Here is a 6,876-nt window from a genome sequence, read left to right as displayed (position 1 = left end):
TGAAAAAGACGAAGGAAAAAAACTTTAAACCTTTTTTTTTTAAAACGACAAGTAAAAGGTACAAGTAAAAAACAAACAAATAAAAACACATACCCCTATGACCGAACTAGACACGAGACGGACTGACCGGACTTTGTCTCTTACAAGTGGAACTTCTTGAGGTTGGAGACGTGCCATGTTCGGGGTACTTGTTCTCCTGACATGTGAGTCAATTTATAAGACCCTTTGCCGAGGACTTCGGACACCCGATATGGACCCTCCCATGTGGGTTCGAGTTTGCCCAGCTTTTCTGCTCGGCTTACTTCGTTGTTTCTCAAGACGAGATCTCCCACTTGAAATTGAAGCTTTTTCACCCTTTGGTTATAATACCGGGCTACTTGCTCCTTATACTTGGCTGCTTTTATGCACGCCAATTCTCTTCTTTCTTCGGCGAGATCTAGTTCTGCTCTCAGTCCGTCGTCATTCATTTCTGAGGAGAAATTTAGGGTTCGGGGACTGGGTACGCCGATCTCCACCGGAATTACGGCTTCAGTGCCGTACACCAGGCTATACGGAGTTTCACCGTTGGAGGTTTTGGGTGTAGTTCGGTAGGACCATAGGACTTGAGGGAGATTTTCTACCCATTGTCCTTTGGCTTGTTCTAACCGAGCTTTTAACCCTTTCACCAGAATCCGGTTCGTTACTTCCGTTTGTCCGTTTGCTTGGGGATGGGAGACCGAAGTGAACCGCTGTTGTATGTTCAGCTCTTGGCACCAATTCTTGAACGTCTTGTCGGTGAACTGAGTCCCATTATCCGAGATGAGGATGTGGGGTATGCCAAATCGGCACACTATGTTCTTCCAGACGAAGTCCAATGCCTTTGAGCTCGTTATCGTAGCTAATGGTTCAGCCTCCACCCACTTCGTGAAGTAGTCCACGGCAACGATAAGGAATTTCATTTGCCGAGGAGCTTGAGGAAGTGGTCCCACTATGTCTATGCCCCATTGCATGAAAGGCCAAGGGCTTTGCATAGTGTATAGATCGGTCTGCGGCATCCTTGGGACATTTGCATGAATTTGGCACTTCGTACACTTCTTGACGAGCTGCACTGCCTCTTGTACCATGGTTGGCCAATAATATCCCCATCTCAGAACTTTTTAGCTAAAGCTCTGGCTCCGATGTGGCTACCGCACGATCCTTCATGAACTTCTCTGAGGATGTAGTCCGTCTCTTCTGGTCCTACGCACCGCAATAACGGCTGGAGGTAAGACTTTCTAAAGAGGACTCCTTCATGAAGTTCGTACCGAAGAGCTCGGCACGTGATCTTCCGAGCTTCTCTCTTATCCTCGGGCAATTGTCCTTGATCCAGATACTGCAAGATCGGCGTCATCCAGTTCGGCGAGCTGGATACAGAATGTACCTCGGCTTCATCAATGCTTCGATGCATTAATTCTTCCGCCTTTGAGCTCGGATCTGAGGCCAACTTACTTAAGGTATCTGCTCGGCTATTTTCCGCTCTGGGAATGCGGATTATCCGAAAATAGGAGAAACTTCGGCTGATGCTTTGCGCTTTGTCCAAATACTTCTTCATTCTCTCGTCACGGGCTTCACTTGTACCCAACATGTGATTTACTATGACTTGTGAATCACAATGGACTTTGAGAGATTTGACGAGTAGACTTTGCGCTAACTGGAGTCCGGCCAGGAGGGCTTCGTACTCGGCTTCATTATTAGTAGTGGGGAATAGGAAACGAAGTGAGTAGGTTACCTCGTGTCCGTCGGGAGCGACAAGTAAAATACCAGCTCCACTTCCCATCTTGTTTGAAGCTCCATCTACGAATCCGCTCCAGCAGTCCGGCGGCTCTACTTCGGATTCCAAGGGCTGTGCTAGTTCGGCATTGGCAGAATTCTTCTGTTCGGCAATAATAGGAATTGCTTGATCGAACTTCGCTTCTGCAAGAAAATCTGCCAAGGCTTGTCCCTTGATGGCTTTCCGAGGTAGATATTCAATTGTGTGCTCTCCCAACTCTATAGCCCACTTGGCGACTCTGCCCGATGCTTCTGGCTTGGTCAAAACTTGCCGAAGAGGTAGATCGGTTAAGACGCATACCTTGTGAGCATAGAAGTATGGCCGCAGTCTCCTTGCTGCATTTACTAACGCCAGAGCAATTTTTTCCAGAGGTTGATACCTTGTTTCTGGACCTCTTAATGCTCGGCTTGTAAAGTAGATGGGAAACTGCTTTAGGCCTTCTTCTCGTACAAGCACCGCGCTGATGGTTTGATCCGATGCCGCTAAGTATAAGAATAGTACTTCGGCTTCGGCTGGAGCAGAGAGAATAGGAAGCTCGGCTAGATAACTTTTGAGCTCGTCAAAGGCCTTTTTCTGCTCGGCTCCCCACTCGAACTTTGGTGCCTTTTTCAACACCTTGAAGAACGGCAGTTGCTTTTCGGCTGCTTGGGAAAGGAATCGACTCAGTGCGGCTAGACATCCGGTTAGCCTTTGCACGTCATGTATGGACTTCGGCATTGCCATGTTCTGAACGACTTGAACTTTTGAGGGGTTTGCCTTGAGTCCGTCTTTTGAAACCCAACAACCCAGAAACTTTCCCGAATCTACCAAAAAGGTACACTTTTGGGGATTAAGTTTGAGGTTGGCTTTCTTGAGCACGTTGAGAGTGGACTTGAGGTTGTGCTCGTACTCCGAGGTGCTTTTGCTCTTGACGACTATATCGTCAACATATACTTCGACTTCCTTTCCAATCAGGTGCCGAAAAAGCTTGTCTACCATCCTTTGATAAGTGGCTCCGGCATTCTTTAAACCGAATGGCATCTTTTTATAAGCGAAAATGCCGAAATCAGTAATGAAGGCCGTTTTTGAAGCGTCAATCTCATCCATTAAAACCTGATGGTATCCTTTGTATAGATCAAGAAAACAAAAAATTTCAAAGCCTATCAGAGCTTCTACTTTTTTATCTATGTTCGGAAGGGGATAGCAATCTTTGGGACAGTGCTTATTTAGATCGGTGAAATCTATGCACATCCGCCATCCTCCTTCCTTTTTCTTGATCATGACAGGATTGGCCACCCACGAAGGATACTTCACTTCGAATAACACATCCGCCTTCAATAATTGACGGACTTCGTCATGGATGACTTGACTTCGTTCTGCCGCAAAGAGTCTTTGCTTCTGTTTTATCGGCCGGACCGAAGGATCAATATTTAAACGATGAGTGATTACCTCGGGGGGCACTCCGGTCATGTCCAACGGAGACCATGCAAAGACGTCTTTGTACTCCTTGAGGAGCTGGATGGTTTTTTCCCGAAGTAGAGGCGTTCCCGCGAAGCCGATCTTAACCGTTCTGGATGGATCGTCTTCGTACAGCTGAACTGTCATCGAGTTCGGCTCCGGTATGACTTCGGTCATCGCCTCTGACTCCGGCTGCTGTGATTGCTATGCTTGGTGGTGCCGATCTGACTGCTCGGCACTTCTAAGCGCAATTTGCAGGCATTCCTTTGCTCTTTTTTGGTCACCTCGGATGACCGCTATCCCTCCTTTAGTAGGGATCTTGATGGTGAGGTGATAGGTGGAGCAAACGGCCCGAACTGTGTTGAGCCAGTCTCTTCCCAGGATGACGTTGTACGGGGACCGAGCTTTTACCACGAAAAACTCAATCATCGTACTGGAGCTAGTAGGCGCTTTCCCCACCGTGATCGGAAGGCTGATAATACCTTCAGGGCGGGTGTCCTCCTGGGCGAAGCTCTTCAGGGGAAGCGGAGCCGGGCTGAGCCGAGCTGGGTCCACTTCTAGTTTGTCGAAGCACTCTTTAAAAAGAATGCTGACTGACGCTCCTGTATCCACAAACACCCTGTGGATCAGTTTGTTTGCCACTCCGGCTTGGATGACAATGGCGTCTTGGTGAGGAGAGATGGCCGGGACGGGATCAGCATCCGAGAACGTAATCACTTCGTCCTGCTTCAGCCTTTTATGCGTTGGCTCCTCTCGATTGGAGCCCCTGCGCTCTGACTTCAGGGACGACTTGGTCTTCCCGGCAGGGAGAGCGTCAATAGTCAGGATTACTCCATCATATTGCGGCTCGTCATCGTCTTCGGGATCCGGCTGCCTTTTCGGATCCTGAGGAGCGCAGTTCGCACCTCTCTGCTTCTTATTCTTCTTTGACTGCTTGCTTTGGTATTTTTTCAATGTCCCTGCCCTCACAAGAACATCGATACCTGCAGCCAAGTTTCTGCACTCCTCGGTATCGTGATCGTGGTCTTGATGGTAGGAGCAGTAGTAGTTATCCTGGGGTCGGCGCGCGGCTGATTTCGTCATCCGCTTTGGCTTTTCGAACAGGTCGGAGTGTAGTTCGAAAATTTCCGCTCTCGGCTTGTTCAGCGGTACGAACTGAGCGGGCGGCTTCTCGGGATTGAGACGGGGTCCCAATCTGTCTTGCACCGGAGTCCTTTGAATCCTTTCAAAAGGAGTTCGGCGAGGATGTCCCTGATCGCCAAAAGGAGTTCGGCGAGGATGTCCCTGATCGCTATGATCGGGCTTCCTCCTGTCTCCTCGGGACGATGAGCTGTCTAACGACCGTTTGCGACGGTCTGCCTCATCGGCCCGGGAGTACTGGTCCGCAATGTCCCACATTTCCTGAGCTGTCTGCGGACCGCACTCAACGAGCTTCCTGTAGAGAGCTCCGGGCAGGATTCCATTTTGGAATGCCGAGATGACAAGCAGATCGTTGAGATCGTCTACTTGCAGGCATTCCTTGTGGAATCTTGTCATAAAGTCGCTGATTTTTTCGTCGCGACCTTGACGAATGGAAAGCAGCTGAGCCGAAGTGATTCGGGCTTCCGCTTTCTGAAAGAACCTCCTGTGGAAGGCATCCATTAGATCTCGGTAAGATCTGATGCTGCCCTGGGGGAGGCTATCGAACCACCTTCTCGCGTTCCCGATGAGCAGCTCGGGAAACAGCTTGCACATGTGGACCTCGTTGAGACCCTGGTTCGCCATGTTATACTGATAGCGCCCCAAGAAATCGTGAGGGTCCACGAGCCCGTCGTAAGTCATCGACGGAGTTCGGTAGTTCTGCGGTAGGGGAGTTCGGGTGATGTCGTCCGAGAACGGAGTCTTCAGTGCTCCGTACACGGCGAATCCGATATCTCGTCGGTATGGAGGAGATTGAGTTCTCCTGTGATTCCGGTACCGAGGAAGAGCAGGAATATGTCGGGGTTGAGGATTCTTCTTCCTGGAAGACACGGCACTACTGCGGTAGTGACTTTCATGTCTGGATGAGGAAGGAGAATCCTCCGCTTTCGTCTTCGGCTCTTGGCTCTTTTGCAGGAAGGCTAAGAACTCATCCTGCTTCTCAGCCAAGAACAGCTTGACAGCCTCATTCAAATCAGGCTGCTGGGAAGACTCAGTGGGACGATTTTTGGAGCGGCCTGTTCCTTCGCCATGAGAACTGGTGGTGGATTTATCCCTAGGCTGTTTTCCAGACCTATGGGATGGATTGGCTTCCTCCTGGTTCTCACGGGCAGGAATACGGGTACTCTGCGATCTGGTATGCATTTTTTGGGTGGAAAAAAATGGATCAAAAATTCGCTTTATCACAAATTTTGTTCTCTGTTTCCCACAGACGGCGCCAGTGATGGATCCGCGAATTTTTGATGTTAGCAAATGCTGGTAGAGAATGAAAATACAGACACAAAGAATTTACGTGGTTCGATTTACTGAAGTAAATCTACGTCCACGGGAAAAAGGGAGGGCAAGATTGTATTGCTTGATCTGTTTTCTACAGCTTACAAATACAAACTTGCTATTTGCTATATGGTGTTTTATCTCTAGAGAGCTTAACCCCCTCATATCAGATCTAAGTTCCATTTATATCTTGGACTAAGATCGTGGCTTGCATCACCACCCTAAGTCGTGGATGTCGTGTAGGTCATGGCCTAAGATCGTGGATGTAGCGTAGGTCATGGCCTACGATCGTGGCCTGAGTTGACACCACGTGGTAGTGGGTGTGTTGGACATCCTGTATGGGTCCACTAACTCCTTGTTCGGTCGAATACTGAGACCGAACTGCTTTGGTTGCCGATCTGAGAGTAGAGCTTGATGCCGACCTGAGAGCAGAGCTTGATTGGTTGGCTTTTACCGAGCTGTAGGCTGAGGCCGAACTCTTTGGTAATGCCGAACTCATACTCCTGCTTTGGTTGCCGATCTGAGAGTAGAGCTTGATGCCGACCTGAGAGCAGAGCTTGATAGGTTGGCTTTTACCGAGCTGTAGGCTGAGGCCGAACTCTTTGGTAATGCCGAACTCATACTCTTCCTTGGGCTTTGGGCTGATGGGCCGTCATTGCTGTTGGGCTTGTTTAGTACGCACCCCATCATCGTTGAACGGGAGGATCGGCGGATATCGGACTTCCTACGGCGTGACATTCGTCACCGTCAATCCGCCGGGGCCGCCGTTGTCGGCGGAGACGAAAACGCCGGTGTCCGAAGCGCTGAATGCTTCGATTGAATATCGACGGGATTTTGGGGATTTCTCTGTTGGGTATCTCCGTCGGGCGAGGGAGATAGCGGAGAGGGGAGACTCTCCGGTACTTTTCCGACGGCAAATCGCCGAGGTGACGGTCGGCGGTAGATGATGGTGGAGGTGGAAGGCGACTGATTTGGGTGAAGTGAAGTGAGGAGAGTGGAGAAGGGAGTTGACTATTGACTGATTTTTTGAAATTTTAATTTTTTTTCAACCAACACAAAACGACGTCGTTTTGTGTTCCGGCTACCAAGTCACGTTTCATGTTGCCACATAAGATAAGTTTATGCCGGAAAACTGCCGAGTCGGGTCGTTTGGGAAATTTGCACAACTCGGCAAAGTTCATGATTTTTAATGCAACTTT

The sequence above is a fragment of the Salvia splendens genome, chromosome 4, assembly GCF_004379255.2.
Source record: "Salvia splendens isolate huo1 chromosome 4, SspV2, whole genome shotgun sequence".
NCBI classification, from domain to species: domain Eukaryota; kingdom Viridiplantae; phylum Streptophyta; class Magnoliopsida; order Lamiales; family Lamiaceae; genus Salvia; species Salvia splendens.
This window is presented reverse-complemented; position numbering follows the sequence as displayed.